At 32.3% G+C, this 25113-nt stretch overlaps 1 protein-coding gene and 1 long non-coding RNA gene across 7 annotated transcripts in view; one reads left to right on the forward strand and one right to left on the reverse strand.

The window, feature by feature from the left end:
- The window catches only part of LOC114944894 (latrophilin Cirl), a 422503-nt gene that overhangs the window by 308994 nt on the left and 88396 nt on the right, over positions 1-25113 (reverse strand). For 4 of the 6 annotated variants that reach the window (XM_029320954.2, XM_029320955.2, XM_029320956.2 and 1 more), the window contains exon 1: positions 8279-8956. The gene's annotated coding sequence lies outside the window, so the exon portion shown is untranslated. Of the gene's footprint in view, positions 1-8278; positions 8957-18211; positions 18259-25113 lie in introns of those variants that run through there. The other 2 variants (XM_085486054.1, XM_085486055.1) reach the window with 1 other exon arrangement.
- LOC114944897 (uncharacterized) overlaps positions 9140-25113 on the forward strand; it is a 188784-nt gene continuing 172810 nt past the window's right edge. The window contains exons 1-4 of the long non-coding RNA XR_014925468.1: positions 9140-9922; positions 10012-10101; positions 14913-15245; positions 15409-15452. This is a non-coding gene — a long non-coding RNA (uncharacterized LOC114944897). The remainder of the gene's footprint in view (positions 9923-10011; positions 10102-14912; positions 15246-15408; positions 15453-25113) is intronic.

Consider the following 25113-nt stretch of genomic DNA (forward strand, 5'->3'; position numbering starts at 1 on the left):
TTTCTCACAACACCTGCGAATTACGCGTAATTGCCGCCCTCCTCCCTTCTTCTTTTCCTTCCCTCCACTTCGCATCTATCTGTTCATGGGAACATCGGAGCAGTTTATTGTCTAAAGCTGGATAAGGAACAAGAGAAAAAGTTTATGTTGGCATAATTATTGACATTTAGTTGTTAAGCAAGCTTTTGTAAACTTTTTATAGAAAAAATATACATATAATGAGAGTAAAAATGTACTATAGCAAATATATTTCTTGCAAAATTTTTGCAAAAATTTATTCAATTTGTCATTATATTTACTAAGTAACTGTGAAAATTGGTAGTTTTCTCATTTATAAAGGAACAAATCAAAGTTACATAAAGTTAAATCGTAATTAAAATCAAATTTGCAATTCAATTTCTACATTTTCTATAAAAATATAGTATTGTTAAAAGCAATATTGTTTAACAATTTAAACATAATTAATTAGATTAAGATAAATTGATATACATATAAAATATATTACACCGAAGGTACGATTATTATATAAACACAATATTAATAATATATAAATCAATAGATATTAATAATCTCAATGTTCAGTGTATCAATAAATCAATACATTAAAATATAGTAATACGCAACAATTCTAGCATCGCGTATTATGTCAGAATATTAAAACCGAAGAATTATAATACAAAATTAGAACAATAGTAGGAAAGAAAAATGTTTAAATGTCAATGTGATTATATGCCTAATCTTATATGTATATTTGTCTCTCTCGAGAACACGGTCGAATAAAAAATAAAGGCACGCGTGTTAAATCACGCAAGTTTCCACGAAATTATATTAGAATTAAGATTTTATTTGACAATAAAATCTTTTCACTTCACGAATCAATCCCATGATCACAACGGATCGAGGTATACTTTTCGCGCGATATGTCGTTCCGCATTCGTATATTATCATAGTCAATATCGTATGACTTTCTCCCATGCCGCGGTCGTGTAATTTGCAGCTTGGCGTTATAAGATGATGGTTAAGGTGATTTAGAAAAATATACTCGCCTTGCAAGGAAATCGTTGCAAAGTATAGTCACCCAGTACACGTCGCGATAATAATAAAAAAAGAGACACATGAAAAGAGCTTTTTTGAAGAAAGACGAAAGTATTTTTTTCTTATTTTTCAATTTTATTATATATATTATACTTTAAATTTGCAATTGCCAAGATATGCGATCTGCTTTGTTTAAATCATAAATTTTATAAAAAAATAATTATATGTATATACGTATGCACAATAAAACCTATTATTTAAAAATATGAAATTTATTTAAAAAATATTATGTTTAATAATTTTCTACATTTTCTTTTCAAGTAAATTTCGTGTTTGTAATTATCTCGATACTTGAATAATAATTTGCTATTATTATTATTATAGGTCAATTAATTGCATATTTCCCAAAGTACACTCGTTGTTCGCCCTATTCGGTCAATCATCAGCGACAAAGCTCACGAGAATGATTCTGCATTTTTTTATATAAACGTATGCCATATGGCATATGCGTTCTTTACTCCCCTCTCTTTTCTAGAGATTAATGATATCGGGAAAGGGAGACTAGTAAGGGGCGATGAAAAACACGAGGGACATTTACGTGTTCCTTTCGTAAACTATCGCAAAATCGTTCCCGAATATTCAAGCAAATTGAGATAATAAATAATAACTTTGATAACTTAAACTAAGTAAACTCTTTTACTCCAAAAAATGCATTTAATACATATAGAAAATACAATTTCAAAAAATAATCAAGCTGACTCAATATTTGTTAAGAGGATTACACAATAGTATTTCGAAATTTTATTGCATCAAATTCATACATTTTTAATAAAACATATTTACTTGTTCCAAAAAATTTATTAAAACAGCATAATGAGTCTATAAAATAATACTGTGTAAAGCAAAAATCTCGTTGATATTAAACTGTCTCATCTACTTTAATTCTTAACTCAATCATCCTGTTGCAGCGATTACAAGTTGCACCAGAGATAATATATAAATAATAAAATAAACCGTATTAATAGTTTCTTTGAACAAAAAATGAGAAAGATTTATATATATAATCTATAATATATATAAAAAGATGAGAAATTTATATATATAATCACTTTTTTACTATATATTTTTATTAAAATGTATTATAAAACAAATATAAAAAGGAATTGATTGACCGACACTGGCTAAGGTGAAAAATCTTTTATTAAAAAAGACACAACGTTTCGACCCCGAATTGGGTCCTCTTCAGGCTGTTAATTTAAAGTACATGGTAAACTAAATGATCATAGTGTCTGTTTGTTGTAACCGATCAGAATATGACAAACTTGAAAGTAATAAAAGAACAGCAGTGTTTATTTTGACATATAACTTTACATTGATAACTTTAAATTAACAGCCTGAAGAGGACCCAATTCGGAGTCGAAACGTTGTGTCTTTTTTAATAAAAGATTTTCACCTTAGCCAGTGTCGGTCAATCAATTCCTTTTTATCTTTATTTCAAAATTTCAACTGGCAATCGGATCACTTTTTTGTTATTATAAAACAGTTAAAACTTTTTCTCATTTTTGTGTATGTTTTTAAAATTGTTTATTTTTAATTCTTTATTTCTTTATTTTAAATTTATATTATTTTCAACATATATATCTTATAAAATGAGATATATGTGTATCGAAGTATCATCACATCGACCGACTCTGATCACGATTAAAACGAGCTTCAATTTGAAGCAACGGAACGGAATGCGGCGGCGGTTTGAAGCATCGAACGCACGAAATTTTTATATTCTGTGAGTCTGTGACGAAAGTGAAAAAAAATGCGAAAGCGCTGTTCGAAGTCGGAGTGCCTCGATTGGAAATTAATTTGTTAACATGAACTCGCTTGTGCGTTCGTTTCGAAAAAATTGTGATTTTGATCTCGCGAACGTCGCTTGATCGCTGAAATACACCTATCAATTATTTTTTATTGTTTGCCTTCCAATCTCAGATGTGAATTAAACTGATGAAAAATCGAAGTGAGAAACTTTTTCCGATATCATTTCGTAGTGATACGGATTGTGATTTTTCGAAAAAGATGCATCGCCAGAAAAATCTTATTGATGGAAAATCTAGAAATTGCTTTTATCACAACAGAGATCGTGTGTAAATGCATGTTACTCCGGTTTGCAATTTTTTAATTTACGTATGAAATCTTATATTAAGTGAAATGTACGCGGATATAACACGAATATAGAAGTTATTGTTATTTATGCATTTGTGATGCAAATTTTATATTCCGAAAATTGTTGCAACAATCGTGTGTGAAAATTGGATTGGTGAAAATTCGCAATAACAACAAACGCATGTGTTCAATTTAATTCTGTAATCAGCAATGAAAATACGAAGGATTATGAACAAATTTTGTGCATCATGTCCGCGGATCAAACTGTTGCAATCGCGTAAATGTGTATTTTTAATTTTTTTATTTAGTTTTTGCTCGAAAATATTATTTCGTATTAGAACTATATTCACAGTTAACTAAAGTTATATTTTGTTTCGAGAAAAATTTAAATAAGCACTGCTATAATAGAAAACTGTCTGAATACGTCAGCAAGCACTTATTTTTAAATAGATTTATATTTATTTTTAATTATGTGATATGTTTAGATAAAATCGATATAATTAATAACAAACACATATATAAAGAGGATAATATTCTTAAATATGAAAATGACTTGTTAACACTTTAAGTTCTTTAAATTGACAATGCGCATATGAGATTAAATATTAATAAATGTTACATATCTAGAAGCTATATAAAAAATGAACTTTTAATGCTATACAAATATAACTCGCATATATTGCTACGAACAAACATGGAAATTGAATCTGAAAAATGTTAATTACGTAAATTTTATTTCGCCTGATTAGAAATGCAATCGTCTGTTTGTTTTTGTGCTGCATAAGCAAAATTTACTCGTGTGTTAAGCATTAATGCATCGTGAAACATGATATATGTATAACAAAACTCTATGACACATGTATGATATTTTTTATATAGTAATCCAATTTATTTGTGTCTCCTATTTAATAGAAAACAAAAGAGAAAAATGTGTGAAAGTTTGAAACTTAATAATGCAATTCTCCATTTTCCATTAGTGTTTTTTTTTTTACAAATTTACAATGCAAAATCGAAATCAATTCTAATTCAAGTGTGCTACTACGAATTGCTAGGTTTACTTTCCACGCGTGAATAAATCCGTACTTCGTTTTCGCAACTTTTGCGACAGAGAGAAATCTCGGTAGCGGCGCGGAAATGCAACCTTTGATTTTCAATCAGCAACTTCTCGCATTGAAATTTGATTTATCATCAATGAAAATAGAAGGAAGATGTCAATTGCAGAAAAACGATCTAGTCACGCGCACACGCTAGATTCTTAATAGTTTTACTTACTTGTTTTGCAATATCATGATTAATCATCGCATCATTGTTCTAATAGTTTTTAATTAGAAACACTTGTCATTATCATAATGTGCGCAATTAGGAAAAAAGTGCACATCATTTGCAAGAGGCATAATTAACAATGAAGTGCATGTTATTAGTACAGTTTGTTAAAAATGGACTATATCTTTAACAATAAAGTATCATATCATTGTTTACATGTTTAATACATTCTCAAAATTATACGAAGCCTAAATGCAATTATCATCAAAATATTATCATGCACAATCAAAAGTTTAGTTCAATCAAAAGTTGCTTTATTTATATTTTATCGTACATTTAATATTGTATATCAAAAGATATATAATTTCTGGAAACGTAATTTGATTTTTGAGGATATCTAAATATACTACTAGCTCTAGATATTAGAAAAGACTATCTTTTTCTTATATCAGAAAACTTATTTTAAGCTTTCAAAGATCTGGATCGCGCACAGACGGCGAATGAAACTTGCGCATTTGGAGATTTAAATTTGTGACTACCGAGCTGCTTTGAATTTCTAAGGATAATTCGTGAGACGATGCAAGCGACGCGATGTCGTGTCATTAAGCCAAAGATTACCGGGAGCGACGGAAGGCTCGCTTTGACGTGTCCCGCGGGAAGACCTCCTGTTTGGTCTCGTTTTACAAGTCAATGCTCAAAGCGCGCGTGCACGTTGCCCCGAGAATACAAACTAGTCTGTTTACACGAAAGTCCGCGACCATCAGCTAGCCCGCTCGTAAATAATTTCTCGTTTACATCTTGCCTTGTTTTTGATAATACAATGTCGAAAAAAACATTGATTGTGAAAAAACAGCAGTTCTATGATTTAAAAGTTTTTTTTAAATAAATGTGAATGAACAATGTAAAATAATATAAATTAATAAGAATTTTTTATTAAATACGAACATAAATAACAAAGTCTTAATAATCGTTTTCAATTTTTTGGATATTTATTTTACAATTTCCTAAATGTTTTATTTTTATAATAAAGCAATATTAAATGTTTTGATGACAATTGCATTTAGGTTTTGTAATTTTGAAAAACAATGATATGATACTTCATTGTTCAAACAAAGGTATAGTTTAATAATGACAAACTATGATATGTACTTTGTTGTTAATTATATATTTTGCGAATGATGAGCATTTTTTTCTTAATTGCACACATTATAATTAATGACAAGTGTTTCTAATTAAAAACTGTCATCAAAACAATGATACGATAAATCATGATATTGCAAAACAAGACCTATGTGTAAAATCAACTATTAAGAATTGAGCACGTGACTATACATCATTTCACTCGAAATTGACATTTTCTTAATTTTTCGATATTGAAAATAATGAAATAAGAGTCTTCTCTTAATTTTTAGATTTTTATAGCACGTGAGGCATATACATGTTAATTAAAAAGTACATATATATATTTTTTGAAAATGAATATATGGAAGTACCTATATTAGCATTATTTTCCTAAAAAAAGGTACCGTTTTCTTTTTATGAAATATTAATACTTTCTTCTTGAAAATAAAAATGAAAGAAAAAACTAAAAGCAACTTGTCATCGCAAAGTTTACAACTCTAATGTAGCTATTCTATCAGGCGAAACATGTATATTTTTATTCACATTTGAGAAAATCAAAACCTTTCTTAATTTTTAAAATATATAAGAAAGGACCAAAAGATGAATATACTTGTACTAATTTAGTACTAATTAAAATTGTAAATATATAGATCCACTTGATTTCATGACAGGAAGACATTTGCTTAGAATTGCAAATGTACCTATTTGGTACAATACAATTCGAGCATATGTCACAAAATGAGACACACTATAGCTTCACGCACACAATATAAGGAAAAGATGATATGACAAAATAAATGTCTTTTCATCTGTTGCATTGTGTCTTGAACAATTAGCTGAGGATTACGAGACGACGGGCGTCATAGAATGTCGACAAGCCGCAAAGTGTTACGCAAGTGATGAGTGCGTGCGTTGCGTGTACGGATGACAACGCAACGGTACGAACTCTAATCGCTCCGCGCCCACCCAATATTGATATAAATGAATCATCAGGCGCGCTCCCCTCGAATCTACTTCTCGATCACGCGACCGGCACCTAAATTTCAAAGAACTTCATTCTGAAGTTCCGCTACGCGATGGCGGTAAAACTTATTCCGCGCGATGCCGCGATGTTTCTTTAAATTTTGCCACAAAGTTCAATATTGATCTATCCCGCATAAATGCTTGAATTATATCATACATATTAAATATACATTTTCGCAATTCTAATAAAATCTCGCTTTTCTGTCATTATGAAATTATAAGTGGATGTATATTTTAACAATGTTAATCAATTCTTAATTTGTGTGGATACACATCTTTTGTTCTCTTTTTATATTTAAAAATTAAAAAAGATTTTAATTTTCTCATTGTTAGATGTGAATAAAAATATACACGTTTCTCCTGACATGACAGAATAGAGTTAAGTAAACTTCGCGATGACAAGTTGCTTCTAGTTTCTTCTTTCATTTTCATTTTCAAGAAGAAAGTATTATATTTCAAGAAAAAAAAATAATTTTATAAAAATATGCTAGTATATACTTTCTATATTCATTTTCAAAATATATATATATATATTTTTAATTAAAGATAACCGGATATGTATATCTACACTAAAAAAGTTTGTTATCTTGACAAAACCTTTCAACTAAATATTATTTTGTTAATTAAACATATAAAAATATTTAAATTAAATACAATCTATTAAATTTCACAAAACGTATATTTGACTTAAATATTAATATATGTATATTAAACTACCAAAATAGTAAATTTAATGAAAGATTTAGGCTTGATTGCACCAACGTCATTTCAGCTTTAAGTGAGACTTAAATATGTCTTCATCTTTATTTATTTAGAAAAAAATAAAGATAGATACATATTTAAGTCTTGCATTTTAAAGCCAAAATAATGTTCGTGCAATCGGGTCTTCTTTGAGTTAAGAATTTCTTTCAGTATACAGATATTGAAGTGAAAGCACTTTGTCCTACAGCATTTTTTGCTTTAACAATCAGAACTATTTGTTTAAACTCAGGAGTCTCAAGAACTTTAAAACACTTGAAAATAAAGCGGCTAATGAATCACTGCACTGAAAAAAAAATTGTTAACTTGACTAAATCTTTCAACTAAATTACTATTTTGTTAATTAAACATATTAGTGTTAATTAAATATATTAGTATTTAAGTCAAATATACATTTTGTAAAATTTAATGTTACATTTAATCTAAATATTCTTATATGTTCAATTAATAAAATAATATTTAGTTGAAAGGTTTAGACAGGTTAACAATATTTTTAGTGTGCAAATCGATGGCACGCAATTTTTTACGTTAGAGATTGTGCGCGATTTGGTAAATTAATGCACATCTAGGTAATTTATTAGACCGTGATTGAAGCGCCAAAATCGCAGCTTGTCACAAGTATTGCATCGCAACGACGCGATTTGGTACACATGTGTAAAATTATCAATTTCAGATTGACAGTTGGCAGCACTGAAATCCGCACATAATCCGCTTCAAAATCGAAAAAAAAACGTATTCGTCCCAAAACTTTTTAATTATTTATCAATTTCCATGCCAGTGGAAATGAGACGCCACACACACCATATTCGCGCATCTCCGAAATCGAATCGCAAGCGTGAATATGCCGAACAAAATTAGAAGAAAACAATCACAGAGATACACCAGATAAATAATTGAGAACCGATAAATTTGTGGTACTTACGAGACAGAAGATTCGGAGAACGGTGGGACGGTAGCACATCGCACAAAAATGAAAAACCGAAACAGAACCAAACTGTCACTGTCACCGTCGCACGAAACACACTGATCGAGGTCCGGCCTCGTTATATCCTGTCGAAATTTCCTGAAATTCGGAGACCCGCCAAGCGATCCTGACACAGATACTGGCTGCGCGAACTTAGCCGAGGCACGTCCTGCCGACGGCTGCAATCTCCGGCTCCGGTTGCGTTACTCCGTTTTCTCCTCTATCGGTCCTTCGTCTCGGAGGATTTCCTCGAACGGATTCCAGGAACGAATCAGATCCCCGGGGGCGAATCAAGTTAACGCACCACTTCGCGATATCGCGCAATTGAGATTTCGCGACGCGCGGGAAAGACGCCCGCGTTTCACTGTGAATTTCGTACACCCTGAAGTTGGTCGCGCGATAGCGCCCGTGGCGCTATTTCACCGTAACGCACGAAAATTGCGAGTCTCCATGGTGGAATATCGCGGCGAGATAAACGGCGACGATGACAAAGGGCGCCGTTTAAGAACGTATTAGAGCGTAATGAAGCGTATTAGAAGCACAAACGTAACACCCGTCGCGACGCGACTCCGAAGGGAACGAGAATGCGCGACAAAACGTTCCCTGACATCGGCACGACACACTCCTCACAGCGGCGACGGAGGAACTGAGTGAGCGCAGGGAACGAGCGAGCGTCTCCCCCCCACCACCGCAGTAGAGCGGCGGCGGCGGCTTCCCCCACCACTTCGCTTCTCCCACCATACTGCTCGGCAGTTCTCGACTCACCTCGGCCCTCTGCGTATCCTACGTGCTCCGCGCCCGACCCCGCTGCGTCCCGTGACTACCTTCAAGTCGGTGAAGATACTCTCTCCTCGCGCGTCTCTTTCTAACTATATGGTTCGTGTAAACGCGTTCCGTGGAATTTTCGTCGCGGCCAACTTGAAAGTCAGTTTCACCGTTTGCGATCGTGTTATTCCTGCGCGACCAAGCTGATAGCGCGAATCTTCGACTAACGATACCGTGTTATATATATATGATTGGTTATCTAACAATTCGCGTCGATATAGTCTGGCGAGACAGAAAATTTATCGGTTAACACTCTCACTCTCATTCATACACACACACACACACACACATACACACACTGGCGTGGAAACGGAAGACGGGTTCTCGGAACAAGAATATATGAGATTTTGTTATGCTTTCTTCATTCATTCTTTCTTTTTCTTTAAATCCGCTTGAGAAGGAATCTTCGAAAAAAAATCTGTCTACATATTAAAGCTGAGGTATCATTTACGAACATCGTGAAATATTGAACAGTCTTATAGACGTCCTATGGCGTTTAAAGTATTAACCGTTATTGAAACTTGTAAAATAGCTATTTGGAAGTTGCGAAAAGTTCGAAATTGTGCAATACCGCAAAGTTCTCGGCGAAATGACTGAATTCATAGTTATCGATATCTCTCTCGGAGAGAGTATTAGTCGCGGTTCTCGCATCGGGATATTCCGATATCACGTACGCGATTTACAACGCTTGAAATCGTGACTTCGTATTCAATTCGTGTCAAACGAACGCTTTCGTTCAATAAATTTGTTTTCTTCAATTTCATCTCGAGATAAAATGTATTAAACTCTTATTATTTAATCATTGATACTGTTACATAGAAGAAAATAAATACCAATTTCATATACATTGTTTTGTTTGATTACAGTTACATAGTTACAAGGACGATAGATTTCCACACATATAAATAACTTGTGTTCAGTTCTGCATTCCTTCTATACAACGTCATCAAAGCAATGTGAGTACCTACTATTATTATAATGAATGAAACAGGAAAATGATGTGATTTAAGTAATAGCAATTATATATATTTAATTTATATATTTTATATAATATATATTTTATTATATTTTATTATAATATATTTTATTAATAAATGGTATAATGCAAAGAAATAAAAATAAGGCAAAGGAAAATATATTAAAATTTGTATGTACATTGTTTGTTTGATTACGAGTCACACAGTTACAAGGACGATAGATTTTCACACATAATCCACACATATAAACAGCTTATACTCTCTCTGTTCTTCATTCCTTCAGTACTACATTATCAAAACAATGTGGCTACCTATATTATTATTAGTATGAATCAAATAGGAAAATAATGTGAGATCAATAATAGCAATTATATATAATATATTAATCAATGATAATGCAAAGAAATAAAAATAATACAAAGAAAAATATATTGAAATTTGTATATATACATATACCTATGTATGTATATATAAACAGATAAGAATATAAAATGGATAATATATCTTATATAATATTTATATATATAATACAATTGATATAATTACTTTGCTTATTTCAATGAGGCAACGGAAAAAGTATACATAAAATGCTTTTGTACTATTTATTCTTTTGATTTTTTAAAATATTAAATATTTTCTTTATGTGATACTTATATATTAGTATATATTTAGAATGTTTTAGATTCCTAAATAAATATTTTTTGTATATCGAATATAATATTTAATAAAAAGATTTAAAGAAACAAAATTGATTGATTAATATAATAAATTTAACAATATCTGTAATGAAACTTGATAAAAAGATACATGAAAAATGAAAACTTCATACTAACGCTAGTGCTATGAAATTATGATGAATTATAAATTAATTTATGACAAAATGTTCTTTCATAAAATATTGAATGCAAATTTCTATTTATTTATTTAGTTATTATTTATAGACATTGTTTTTCAGTATTATCGTTTACAAAATTAAAGCAACGTTACTGTATACTACGTATTTCATCGATTATACGAATGCAAAGTGAAGTATTGTTTCCATTCTAAAAATATTTGCTTCTCGAATACGGACTCGATATATTTTATTTATCGAAATGACAGTTATATATTTATAAATTTATTCTATAAGCTTATTTTATATTTCAATTATTAATTCAAAATACTTTTGGAGATATCGAAGTCGTCTAAAATAAGCGGAAGAAAACAAGTTTCTTTTGTGATGCCCAAATCTTCGTTTTGCTAAATGAACGAATCTAATTTAAAATAACTAATCATAAGACAAAGTGTCTTAAAATTAGCGCTTGTCATTTATGTACATGATAAACTTCGATTAAATTAAAATCTTTCTTTTCCATTAAAATTTTCCATTTTTGTGTTTCACAATCAGTTTTCCAATAATTGATATTTAATATTTCCTTGATTACATAATTTTAGATTGTATTGAAATAATAATTAAGAAAATCCGAAATTCATTGAAAATAAGATTTTATTCTATATTAACAGTTAATAATGCATAATTTTTCCAAAACTTATTAAATGACTTGTTTACAATTAATGAAAAGTATTCGCGTCACAATACGTATGTGTATATAATTTTAAGAACAATCTCGAAAAATACATAAATTGTGCAAACAGTTTTTAAGTCAATCATCTCTATGTATATATCAATATTAAAAACTTCATGTTTCTTGAACGATGATGGCATATTTCCGGCGATGAGCAATACGAGATAGCTGCGAGATACGATTTTCGCTAATTTACACTTTTGTAATGAATCGTTAACGTCGCGACGGAAAACGTTTCCGTGTCTGTCCGTCCATCCGTTCGCTGCCGTATCAGGAAAATCATTTAAACCGGCGCGTCCGCCTTCGCGTTTACAATAAATTACCGCGCGAGGTGCAAGTGGCAGACGGGAAATTATCCACGATGAAGGAAAACAATCCAAGGGAGAGGTCGCAAACTCTCGCATTTAAACGCACGCCTGTCTCGAAAACTGCGGAAAACATCGAGAAGTTTCTGTTGACGTGAAGGTGGACTACGCTTCACCTTCACTTTTCTCATCTTTACTTAAATATTAGCTTATAGTACTATATTATATTTATTCTTTTGATTGAACTAATGAAAATTTATTATTTTAATGAGCTAAAAGAAGCAATAAATTAATAATTAAAATACGATGAATGACGTTAAAGAGAATCGTAATGTACGTACATATAATTAAATATAAATAAGAATAGAATATAATAGGCAATATAAAAAAATTTTACACATAGCTAAATTTTAGCTGTCATACCTATATTATATCTGAAATTCAATTATCATGCCTTTTAGCTATGACATTTTTATATCTAATATTTTTTTACTGTAGTTTAACAAAGTTTAACTACAGTTGAAAAATGTTAGTTACCATTGCTAAAATTTAGGCATGATAACTAAATTTTAGGTGTAATATAGAGCTATAAAATTCAGCTATGATGGCTAATATTTTTTCCGTGTTGTACACATCAAATCAAAATCAAAATTGCATTGATAAATGGGTTTGCGTTTGAAGTCTGTGAAAAAAACATACGTGAGCAGATGAGCTTCTAAAGACCACGTGGAAGCGGAGTCGGGCGCGAAATATATATCGTCGCCATCCCCGAAATTCATTCGACAGTATCTCCCGGCGAGAATCAACCGCGGACAAAAGAGCACCCCTTATGCGAGAGTATCGCATAAACAAGGTAGATCGCGATCTACATCGCGGCAGGAGAGGGTCGCCTCTCGTCGTCGGGGTGTTTCGTGACCGAGTTTACAAAAGAGATGCTCTCTCGTGCGCGGAGGTTACTTCGCTCCCTCGCCCCCGCTAATCCCAAAAGTCCATAAATACTGGAAGGGAGTTTATTCTCCGAAGGGTCGTTCGCAGGATCGCAGTTGTACTCGGTGACACGGTACCGCGATGACGCTTTAATCCAACGGCGCGGCGGCTCGCAAACGCGTCTTAAAACATCGTATGGAATTTGTGGCGTCGTTTCGCACGGCTGATAACGTCTCTCGATAACTGCCGTCACAGTTCGTACAATGAATCAAAGAAAGCTCGAGTTTGTTTAAGAATTTAAATTCTATGCTAGTTAACTTTAAACGTTCAGACAAAAGTCAAACAAGCGCAGGCAAATTATTTTCAAACAGAATCCGACAGTGAGGAATATCATTGTAAGGATAGGGAAAGAATTATTGTGAGAACAAAAAGGAATAAATGAAAAGGTTAAAATTTATATGAAATGTAATATTCGAAAAACTAAATAAGTACATTTATTAGAAAGAAATATAAAAAATAAATATAAACAAAATAATTCATAGAAGAAATAAAAGTTTTGACAATAGAGACAATTTGAGTTTCGTAAAAAATGTGCCTTCGTCTATTTGCCATTATTATTTTTCGAACTAATTTCACAGATTATAGTAGACTAAATCTCTAGTAAAATACTTTGAATATAAATCCTGGACGTGTGTCCCTCATGATCTATACCATTGTTGCCTAATTAACCGGGCAACCAAATCCTTGTCACGGTCCTTCCCTCGATATCTATATATGTATTTGCTTATTTTATCCCTATTTCTATCTCGATGTAAACGATTCGTGCCGGCGATCGCAGACAACACCCAGGCCCGGTGGCAAATGTCAACAGTCGAGGATGCAACATAAACCTGGACAGAATCGCTCGTGGCATGTTCCCTAGCGCGCTTTACAGTTCACGAGACCATGACAATTGCCGGCGCGTTACAGTCAGTTCCGCAGCATTAAAGCAGCTGGTCCGGTCGAGATTCCGGAGTATACTCAAAAAGGGACGATAGAAAAAAAGGGAGAGAAAGAGCGAGTGGGGGTGTAAGGGGCCGTAGGTAGCCTATTGTCGAATCGAAGTCTGCATTTTCCTTTAACCTTCCGTGCCGCCATTCAATCTCACAGTTCATGCCGATGACGAGAAAACGAGCAGGAATTCACGCGTCCAACAAGTAATGGAGATATCAAGAATATTTTCTTCGAAATCGTTGATTACTTTTAGTCTGGTCATATTTAAGAACTGATCATATTCGAGTTTTGTTTTAGTATAAGGGCCAGAGAAATTGCAGAGAGTGATGAGATCCTTTTAATGTTACGATTATGTCGTGTCGACTACTTTGATAAATATACGATTTTCCTTTTCACGTTAAACTGATAATTCTCTTTTTAATTTTCAAGTAATGTAACATAATTATATATGTATACATATATTTACAGTTTTATTTTATATGATATATATGTACTATTATATAATACCTATATAAATTTATTTCTACTACATTTAATGCGAAATAATAAAATTGTTCTAATATATGTATTTATTTTATTTGTCACAGATAGCATTATTAATAAGTTGTGCGTGAATTTGACTGCGAGATTCTCGAGTGCCGAACAGATGTTGCTTCGTTTTATTTTATTTTATATATATTATATATATAATATATATTTATTTTATATAATATATATGTACTATTATATAATATATAAATTTATTTCTAATACATTTAATGCGAAATAATAAGATTGTTCTAATATATGTATGTATTTTATTTGTTACAAATAGCATTATTAATAAGTTTTGCGTGAATTTGACTGCGAGATTCTCGAGTGCCGAACAGATGTTGCTTCGTTTTATTTTATTTTATATAATATATATGTACTATTATATAATATATAAATTTATTTCTAATACATTTAATGCGAAATAATAAAATTGTTCTAATATATGTATGTATTTTAATTGTTACAGATAGCATTATTAATAAGTTTTACGTGAATTTGACTGCGAGATTCTCGAGTGCCGAACGGATGTTGTTTCGTGAGTTTATAGTTTTTGCATCGTTTTTTCTCATTATGCAATGTACGCGAAATACGCGTGCGATTCACGCGTCGTGTCGGGAGTGCCGTGTAAAGTATCGCGCGTCGGGAGTGCCGTGTAAAGTATCGCGCGTCGAGAGTGCCGTGTAAAGTGTCGGGCGATCGTAATTATTCGTGTTTTCGCGAGTGTCGCGAGTGCTACAAAAGACCAAGAGAGGAGGAGGAGGCCCGGGGAGGCATCGGGCGACATCGGGTCAACAATGAGGTATTTGCAACATAAATATAATTTATAACAATTATACTCAATTTATTAATTTGCTACTGGTAAAGTTATTTATCTCCATGGAGATATATATATATATATATATATATATATATATATATATGTGTGTGTATGTATATACATAATTTGAATATTTTATTTTCAGATCAATGTAGCTGTGTAGTATAACTCCGATATTGCATCGTATCGGTGAGTAAGAAATTATTTATAACATTTTATAGCAGTAACGGGAAGAGATTAGATAAAACGAGCGTCTCATTTGATGAAACTTATAAATAATTGAGAGTTCTGGCATTATTTTCAATAGTTCGAGAGTTTTCGATTATTTAAACCAATAGTTCTGATCATTAAACAAAATGTCTTCAGATAAACTAAGATAAATTCACGTAGCGTCTCACTTTGTTAAATGCCTACAGTATTTTTCTTATCAGTCATTATCAGGATTTTAAAAATGTATAGTTCTATTACAGTTTTGCCTTCTAAAAGCAAAAAATTTAATTAAACTATAAAATAAAGACAACCGGATGTCTGTAGATTTATTGAAATGAAACGTCAGCTTTACAAGTACATATGTTGAAATCAATGAAAAATCCTAACGACATGTGATACAACATTAATCTTTTATGAACAAGCATAAGAGATAATAACTTTGCAGGAATAAGATATTTATGTTGCATATGACTTTTATATGTCACGAGAGTATTAGTTTCTTACACACACATTATTATCTCTTTCCAGTTATATTCCTTAAATAAATAATGATAAGAATATCAATCGCTATATCAGGCGGTTTACCTTTAAAGACAAAGTTAATCGGGCTTACAGATGTAGATGATTTATCGCGTTATTATTAAACCTTTTAATTTTATTGAAAAACATTGAACTCGGAGCATGAACTTTCAATATAAAATAGTGTAATAGCTTAATGTCACGATAAAAATATTTCGAAAGCAAAAGGTTAACTCTCTTATGAAAAGAGATATCTCTTAAGCTGTCAACATCAATTTTGGATACTTAGAGTTGGTATAATCTGAGAACTTTAGCATAATATTTTCGAATAAATGGTGTAAAACTTCAAACACTTACTTAACCGAAACTTTAGCCATACTTCTAATAAATGGTCAGAAAAACCAAGCAAGAAGAGATAAAATTATAAAATAATGTAGTTGTACAAAGTTAAAGTATAAAGCATATAAGAAACAAAGGTAAGTGCGATATAACATTAACTTTCCTCTTCAATATTCATATAGATAATAATTTCAATAATAAATATTTGCTTGATTTATCAAAATCAGGTATATCAATCATATAAATTGAATGAGTTCATTTTTTAAATTATAAATTGAGAGAATCAAAGTATAAAAACTTTTATAATGTTTCATCTCTTCTCTAAATATTGTAAAATTGATTTATCTAATTCTATCCAACTTATTTAAAAGGCTTATTTGAATAAATTATTACCTTTAGAATTTTCGAATCATTAATGATTTTGCAATAATGTATCTATCCTCGAAAGTCGAATCTAATTGACCATATACGATTCGATGTTTGTTTATTGCATGCTCAGAACTATTCTTAAAAATACAAGAATTCATTGCGTTTTTCTTTTCACGCGAGACATATTAGACGCATTTCGTACCAAGTAAAACCGGCATAAGCAGATTCAATAAAATCGTAAACACAGCAGTTATACGAACAACATCATAAAATATGCCGACATAACGAAGACATAAATGCTAGTGCATGTTTCTTCGAGAACCGGATTAATTTTGTGCGAGGATACTTGCAAAGGAAGAATCGAAATGAGTACGCGATGCTCTTGTCGATAAAATATTTCTATAACGCAAAATCTTAGTATATTAATCCATGATATTATTTATATTGAAATTTAAATTACAATCTTATCACAAATAAATGTTTTTTTAATTGCAAAAATCTAACTACTATAAAATTTACGTATAAAAAAATATTTCATTCATCAATGAATAATAATTATAAAAACAGAGATAAAGAGAACTAATCATAAGATGCTTTTCTGAATAAATATTTCCGAACAAAATTATTTTGTCTTTTAATGGCTTGAAATTTTATTTCCGATATAAATTCGCCTCTGAAAGAAAAATAATATTTTGTGAAATCATTCAGCGTACATTCGATAAGTCGCGTTTATCAATTTTTTCAATGACTAGAGATTAAATTTATTGAACCAACTCTCTATAAAATATAATGATAATTACGATTAATTTTTCGAGATTTAGAATTTTTTTAGAACATGATATTTACATAGATACAATACTTTATTATAAACACATACGACTTGATTAAAATATATAAGAAAGCTTACTAGTTTTTTAATTAAATTAATGAATATTTCTCCTTATATAATTTTATTGAAATATAATGGTATTTCAAAAGTTTTTTACAAAGATTATTATGACACAGATCGTTATGAAATAAGATTGTTTTAATTATTGCAAAAGTTTTTCATATTTCAAAGTATAATAAAATTCAAATATTTGTATTTAAATTTCAATGTTTCGATTCTGTATTATACTTGAAAATTGATTAAAATCTTAATAATGTTAAATTATAACATTTTATTACTAGCTAATTAAAGAAATATTTCTGTAGACATTTTACACATTGCTCATGTGAGTTACTAAATTTCTTAGTGTACTCACAGATTCTGCGTGATATAGGCGTGGGAAGAATTTGTTTGTTAGAGAATTGTGTGCGTGTGTAACATGCAGTGTTCTTTATCAAGGAAACGGAAGGGAGATGACGCTAGATCTATAACACAATGATTAACGTTACGCGGCTATCCGTTATCAATTATTGGTTAATTGACCGATATTCACTAATTAACTAAATATATATATATATAATACGCGTGCATATATAAAATATGATGTATGTGCATATATGTATATATAGTAAGTATTACTTACGTAATTTTTCCACGTTATCGTCCTTTTCCCGCAAAGTTGACTCGTATCTGTAAAATAAAACCACAAGTATAAATAAATACAGTGTAACGTCGAATTTACATTTGTGTGTTATAGTATTACGCGAACGTGTGCATGTGCGAATTTTCAAAGATCGAATTGCCGACCCAACGAGCTATAACTACACGAACAATAACGGCTCTTATTAAATACATTTCCTTAATCGTCTGCATTCATATTTCATTATAATCCTATATAATTCCTATATAATTCCTATATAATTGCTGTATCAGGTTAATGAAGCAATAAAATATAAATCATGAGAAATCGATAACAATGATAGAAAAAAACCTCATCTGTTATATTTATATGTGGACATCAAAATTAATAAATTTGATCATAATTTTTATAATTTTAACAGAAAGAAGAATATAGAATAATGAAAAAAAAGGAAATTGGGACAAGAAAAATCGATTATAACAGTCTTAGCTAAATTTCGTAGTGTTTTATATAAATAAATGAAAATTATCTAAAATAGCATTAATATTTTGAGAAAAAAATTAAGTGCAATACGCTCGTTAGTTCGCTCGTGATTCGCATTGGAGATGCGGGCATGTTGTGCAGATTATAGAATAAGCTTTTGCATTCGAGGGATTTCGCTAATCCCTTCTCTATACGTAATTCCATTATCGGGCATTTTCCTTATGCTGCGAGTATTGCGCGAACTACGTATCGGCAACTACGTATGATCTTTGATGCTATGAACCTTCGAGTCGAGAATAATCATTACTATTATACGTTAATCTTAACGTTTATAGAGAAGCTATTAGCTTGATATTTGTCATAACAAATTGTTTTAAATTATAAGTATTATACAACTAAAATTTTTAATTTATATTTTATTTAGTCAGTAAATTTATATTAATGCTATCAAGTACGCAAAAGTTCATAGTTATATTTTACAGAAATATTTTTTTAAGAAGACACATATATGACGACACTTTTAAAATAATTGATGATTTTCTTTCTACATTTTTCACAAAGATTCTTCTCTCTAAAATATTTCTCTCTGCCAAGACAAAATAAACTGTGGTCACACGTTTTGCGTGTACAAATTATCATGAAGCCATGCTCTGGCGGAGATTACCAACTCGATTCTTCGAAAATAATTATTATTTTTTCAAGATTAATGTCGAAAACAACCTCCTAAAAGCGAACGGTACGACCAGTTTTAGAGGAAGATTGAGTATAATTTCTCTCTTTACGTTCTCGCAGTCGCGGTAATAACATCCTCCGCTAGCATTCGTACACGTGAAATATGAACACGTGCGTGAAGCCAGCGTGCGTATCAACGCGGTGACACGTATCGAACACGTTGATTCTGCATAGCTAACATCTCACTCGTCCTGTCACACGAACTCGCATATACGTATCTGTCTGCGCGTAAACGTACGCGCGTGTATAATAGGGCCCCGAGGGATCTGGGGTCCTTTCGGAGACCCCTCTCTCTATGTGCGGCACCGGAATCGACTCGAATTAAAGGGGAACGACCCGAGAGTAGTGCCAACTTAATGAGGGACCACCTAGCTTTAACTGTTTGTTTTTCAAGGGACCGGGCCTCGCCAGAGAGAGAAAATACCTGGCCTCGGATCTCGCCAGAGACCTATATATATATATATACGTACGTTCACGGTCAGGCAACCCCGTTTATGGCTTGTATCGCCAGCCCTATTGCCATAACTTCCGCGATTTGGGCGTGAAATTACACGCGCAGGAATTGGTACGAGAGGCTCGTCGATAGTTCGATAAAGGTGTTCGATCCCTTGTTCTCCTTCAGCCGCTGTCCTTTTTGTCCACGTTTCCATTCTGCTCTCGATCAGGCCCGATGCCGAGCAATTTGTTACGTTATCTGGTGTGCGTGTGATTTACAACAGCGTGATACACCCTGTTTTTCGCACCGCAGAAAATTGTTCTACTGATTTATTTCGATAGTTTCAAGCTTTTTTGTTTTAAGAAAATATGTTAAGTTATATATATATATATATATCATTATCAAATGTAGTATGTATAGGTATATAATGTGTATGCATTACCCATATGTAGATGATAATTATTAAATTACTACTAAAGAATGTTTAAATATTTATTTTGGAAATAATACGAAATAAAAATTAATATAATAATTTTTTTTATTTTCATTTGGAATAAGTAAATTATTTTATAATAAAAACGCAATTGAATTATCAGTTATTGTACTCGATACATAAATTGTTAACTATTTTATATCGATTTTAGAATAGACGCAGTATTCTCTAACAAAGCAATTATCTACAAACTGGATAGATAGCTTTAAAAGCAAAACTATATTTAACGCTATATAAATATATTGTATATGGGGCATTGATCTATTCTTTTTCGGAGTGTTGTCTTTTTATATCTATACCATTATAACATACGTATTGCCGAAATAAAAGATATATAAATTTCTCTCACTGACACAAAATAGAGAGAAATTCTTGATTGATGTTTCGATACGTGAAAATTTAAACAGTCGAACAGCTCATAATAAACTTGATCCGATAAAAGCGACGCGGAGGACGTTTCGGCGACCGTGTGGAGGCTATGGGTCATTATTTATCGGAGGATGAGCTGTCGCCCTAAGGCGAAATTAAAATCCAAGAGTCTCCGATAAGGCGAAGAGACGATGGAACGCGAAGCAAAACGAAGAGGCAGAAAGAGAGAGAGAGAGAGAGATAGAAAGAAAAAAAGAGAGACAAGAGTCGCTCAAGCATATACGATAACGCGCTCCGTGAAAAATACGTACGTGGCACTCGACCACGATTTAATTTATCGTCGACAGACGGTACAGAAAAAGGCATAACGATACAATGAACATTGTGTTCATATTGCGTTGTTCATATCCACTGCAGGCGACACTTTTGCGCGAGAAATTTTGCCGGAAGTATAAAAAGGAAAATCGGAAAATATGATTGATGAGTAACCAAGATGAGAATATCCACCTGTGCATTTATTATTGTTGCAAGAGAACTTATTTCTTTTCTCTCTTTCTAGCTTATATTAATCATGCGTATACATAAGTAACTTTCTTTCACAATGCATATATATATATATATATCTTTTAACATTGACAATTTTTCATAAGCTAAAATTCGAATCTCCTTTCTACAATCTCGAAACTTTCCCATACAGGGCCCATTGTCGAGATGATAATAGTTTTTCTCTCAAGCAGAATATCCTGCTTATTATATATCAACTCATACGCGTATACGCATCTACTTCTATTCTACACACGCCTCTCTTCTACAATTTCTCGCAAGATTAAACTCGAATCTTCTCTCGATAGTCACGCACGATCGAGCGAAGCGCAGCGGGAGTGTGCTCCTTCAAACGAATATATTTCTATTAGCATGTCCCGCGTGCCGTTCGAGTCTTCTGCGAGCCGAAACATGAAATGTCACTTACTCGAACACATCACTCAATGCATACATACTCGTTCGATCGAAAGTCCCCATGTCTAGCTCACAGTACGCGAATAGAAAATTTATTATTGTAACGATACATAGAGCATTGCGAAAAATTTCTATATCTACATCGGTGAAATTGCTTTTGTATATTTTGCTCTTATCTAACGATAAGTGTGGTGATAAAAATTTAGCAACGCCGGCAATTTTTGACTAATAAAGCGAATTGAATTTCTATTTCACTTTATATTTAAATTAATATTGCAAGGGTTTAATATATACTAATTTCGCCGATGAAAAGATTGCGTGATTAATATTATATTCGACGCGTGCGACCGGATTTTGAACCGCTCGAAGAGAAAGGGTTATTCCGACAAAAGGAAACGCGGATGACGTTAAATGTTAACAAGGGTGCCTCTCTCCGATGTCACCGATTCGTCTCCTTGACGTTGCATTTTGCGAAAGGGGGCTGCGGGTGGCAGACGACTCTCCTTTATTCGCGTTCGCCATCCGTAACGTACATTTTTATTAAGCCCGAATAATTGACGCGAAATCTGAGATCGCCGCCGGCGTTTCGTTGGCGAACCTTTTCAGAATCACTGGCCTATTTGAGAGGCCCATATGTCAAACTTGAATAACTTTGACTGACGAATCGTTATCATGTCATTTATTTTCGGACTTTACACCAGGGCAATTAATTAAACTTTCCAACTAATCATGCATGTATTTCTGTTAGATATGTGAAGGATTATTTAGAAAAAAATCTTAACACATATACACACGTGTATAAAAATTTTACTTGGGATAGATATATATGCTAGTCTTTCTCTTTTGCATTTTTTGCTACTTTTTATAGTATATAGTGTGTTATGTGTATTATAAGATTTTTATTATATATATTTTTTATAATAAATATATATGTAGGTATATATCAATTATATATATATATATTAATATATTATTTCATATACATATGTATATATATGTAAATATTTACTATAAAAAATATATAATAAAAATCTTAGTTCCCTTTTTCTCTCTCTTTCTCCCCCATTGTCTCTGTATATTTATTTGAAACTTTTTGATGCCAAAGACGTTATGATCAAAATTTAATTTTCGCAAATATGCGACATCATGCATGCGAGCGAACTGAACGAGGAGAGAATGGATAAAGTGGAGAGAAACATTATAGCAACGAGTATATAGTTGACGTTAGCGGGAAGAGGGCACACGGAAACGATTTTAATTAATATATACTTAATTAAGTCCCCCCGTCGAAGAGGCGTTGTCGCTGCGCTATGGGGTCGTTATCTATGCCATGCAGTGCGCGGGTGATTTACTAATAGAAACTGCGCAGGAATAGTTCGTCTAGTTAAGCCCCTTCGAATACACATCGGTTTATTGTACGTCCGGGCGATGCGGCACTGCGAAACACATCCGACCCTTTCTCCTCCTCCCGTTATACATATTATGTATATATATATATATATATATATATATATATATATATATATATGCATATACAGCTTCCATTAAAGCCCCGCCGCTGTACTTTGCCGGAGAACGCGTTCGAGCGAGACCGCGTTGATGTATCGATAATGCACATCCGCGAAGTCGCGATGAGAGCGATTTCTCTCTCTTGATTAATTCAATATCTTGACACGAGCGAACAACCGATGTCATAATACGAAATGCAGGAAAATGAATATCAACAGGATATGCATTCTTTCGCCTTTGAATCACAAAAATGTCACTTCGTTATTTATGATATATATTCGAAATATTGTTTCTCAAACTCGATTTCTCTTTCCATCGCATACTTAGGTGTTTGCCTTCTCTTGCTATATTTTCTGATTTTATTTTTTTTTTTTTCGCGGTACTGATTACTCGAAAATTGTGAGATAGATCGATTTGAAAATAAATTCGTATAGATTCGCAACATTGCCATACATTATATTAAATACAATATTTTTGTGCGTTTATTATTATCGGCACAAAAGGCAGTTATATAACTTCAGTCTTTTACTTGCAATTCAAGATGGTGTTTCCGAAAGTTTCAATGAGCGCCGGTCGATACGCGGGTTACCTCATGAATATATTCACAAACCAGACACAGAAATACGAGACAAAGATGTTAACTGGTGACTGGGGAAACGCTTTCCTCCTTTAAAGATCGTCTTGTTAGCGCGACGGTGCCGCAATGGCCACCCATCGAAATCCCTTCGACTTTAATGTCTTCAGCAACTGACCGTAAAAGAAATATGCGTCCACGTGCACGCACCGTGCGGGAGTTGCTTCTTATTTTTATGCAAAATAAGAAGCAGCCGTTAGCATTGTAGTGCACGATAAGAAGCCATTGTCCTAACTATAAACCGCTTTATTTAGAACAGCTTCTAAATGATAATTCGCTTCGTGTATTAATATGCATTGGTATCAGAGAATAATAATTAAGGATAATTATAATAATTTGAGATCGGAAAATCGTAATTTGAATTGTAAAATGATTATGGAATTCAAAAACATATGATTATATTGTTATATGTGTAGAGGTAAATTTAGACGTATACAATATATATTAACAGAATTTTTTTATAAAATTTAGCAAAACGAGATTAAAAGATTCCTTTAACTAGAAGAAATTTGAATATTCTGAATTTTCTTTTTCCGTCGGCGCTATATAACTTTCGAGGAAAACAAAAAAAATCCGGCAGCCGAGTTACAACCACGGACGACAGTCCGAGCGGAATTTCAACGCATTATTTTGCATCGTAAATGCGCGACCGCCGTCGGAATTTTCGTAAATTCGGTAGCGCGACGTCGTGTGCAAACTGCGTAGATGAGAGCGTGAATGCAATCATCAGCGCGACGTAAACAACCGACAAGAGCACTAATTTTTAATTGGCCCATTATCGTAAACGATCGATAGGTGTCAATTAACCATAATTCTGTCAATCGTATTATTATTATTCCTCGCTGCTCGTTCATGTTTTATTAATACGAGATATATGGAGGAAAAAGAGTGAGAGAAGAGTGGAAAGAGGAAAATCACTCCTGTCGGTCCAACCTGAATTTGATTTATTTTCATATCGCAATTGTATCGTTTGCCCCTGAATACTATCTTGATTTCGAAATAATTCGCATCTCCTTTCCCCTTTTGCCGCTTACATTTTTTTCTGTAATTCTAATATCATTTACTTACATTTATAATAAATGTTTACTTTAAATGGTCTAGATGTAGGTATATATCAAGTTTAAACTAAAAATCTCTTTGATTTGATACAAAGTGCGGCAGTTATAATGAACGTTTGTTTCGATAGTATAGATGTATTGGTTATCGCTTTTTAGGGACACTCTGTAATAACTATTTGAAAACGATGGAAGAATTATTTGCTCAGCCTCGAACAATACGATTATCTACTGCAG

The sequence above is a fragment of the Nylanderia fulva genome, unplaced genomic scaffold, assembly GCF_048542155.1.
Source record: "Nylanderia fulva isolate GAGA-0341 unplaced genomic scaffold, ASM4854215v1 Scaffold4, whole genome shotgun sequence".
Taxonomy (NCBI): Eukaryota; Metazoa; Arthropoda; class Insecta; order Hymenoptera; family Formicidae; genus Nylanderia; species Nylanderia fulva.